The sequence below is a fragment of the Amphiura filiformis genome, chromosome 11 (genome assembly GCF_039555335.1).
Source record: "Amphiura filiformis chromosome 11, Afil_fr2py, whole genome shotgun sequence".
Classification (NCBI taxonomy): Eukaryota; Metazoa; Echinodermata; class Ophiuroidea; order Amphilepidida; family Amphiuridae; genus Amphiura; species Amphiura filiformis.
In genome coordinates this window covers 48,236,891-48,238,681 of record NC_092638.1, presented here as the reverse complement: position 1 = coordinate 48,238,681, position 1,791 = coordinate 48,236,891, and positions in this window count along the sequence as shown.

The following is a 1,791-nucleotide window of genomic DNA, read 5'->3' as shown; positions in this document are numbered from 1 at the left end:
TATTACCACTTATAAGTAAATAATTTAATTTAACCTGATTATCAAAGACATGTTCAGGCAACGTATTCAGTCTATTATTGCTTAAATCTAAGTACCGCAATTTGGTCAGATCATAGAAAATATGTTGCGGCAGAACTTGAATTTCATTGCCGGTCAACATTAACTTCTGTAAGGACTTAAAACACCAAAATGATTCCAGCCCAATCGTACTTATTTTACGATAGCGAAAAGAAAGGCCTGCTCTGTTTGGATCGCAAATGAGCAGAGCTCTGTCCGTTTCTTCTGAGCATTTTGTAAGCCACATTTTGTGACCTAATGAACAAGTGCAATTATTCGGGCATTTGATATCATACTCGAACGTCAACATTTTAATATCTGTACCTTCAAAGGAGTCCTTTAAGGATATTCGGAGCACCCAGCGCTGTGCTAAAAGATATTTGACTCTTTGAAATTCAGTTAGGTTGCAATTGCTTTGTTGAATAGCAACTGTATCGTTGGCAATATGAGAAATAATAGTAAATTCGACGTACGTCCATGTCAAATGAAACACTAGGGATGTCCCTACTAGCGTGGTTCTACATGGATCGAGCGGGAAAGAGAAGATATTCTCTGTACATGTTGTTGAACTTGTACACTTGTCGTCAATTTGTTCCATAAAAAACGTGGAGTAATTGTAATTTGCTTCTATGTGCTGTATATCGATTATGAACCAAGATTGAACGACTGATTCAATGGTAATAGTACATCCTGTCTCGGTACCAGCACGAAACCACATGATTACATCACTCAACGACAAATATGTCTTATAACAAGCATTTTCAGTTGGATTCAAGCCATGATTTATATCATATGAATAAAATAGGCATTTCTCCCAAAATGAATAACGAAAAAACGAATCAATCTCTTCATCATTACGGGAATCAATGCCTGATGAAAAGGAAAGTAAAAGTAACCCTAAATAATAAAGACCACGAATATGTGGGTAACTCATCGTTTTCCGCAGGTTTATCTTCGGCTTGTCACGGCATTATAGTGTATTATTTATAATGTAATTAAGGATGGGTGACGAGATCTGCAAACGATAAAAAACAAACAAACAAAACCATAATGAGTTAAAAATGCTATTGTACTATTTAAGTTGAAATCCATACACTCTCTATGGAAGATCATAGTGCACTTATGTCCACGACAAATTCAACATGACCTTTCCAGCCATAAACCCGCTTAGTTAAGATTAAACCGAGATATGCAGTACTAAACCATTATAGTAATCGATTGTCCAACGCAAATTTATTACCACGTGATAATATTAATCCAATGAGCGATCGAATTGTTCGCTACGGTCGACTAATCCAATTGATAATGACGCTATTGACATGTACGGGCGGAGCTCCACTGACTGAGTTTTGGAGATTTTTCACTAGTTTGCTGTCATTTACTCATCAAGGCGCTCCACCGTTATTATAAAGACTATGCTAATGATTTAAAGATCGACATGTAGAGAATAAACCATTCTTGATTGAGAGAAAGTACTAAATTTGTACCTATTACGGTTTCGTGACACGCCTCTTGCAAATGTGACCATGCCAGGGCGGCCCGGTGAAGCAAAATGTGCATTGGAATAACACGGGAGTTTGGATAATAGATGGTATATTTCTTTCTCATAAAAATGTATGCTCCCCCGTTATTAAAGCTTGTACCGGGTTGAAAATTCAGATATTTTGAAAAGAATAAGTAATTGAAACATAGAGAAAGTACTAAAATCATAGCTTTTATACTTTTTCATATATG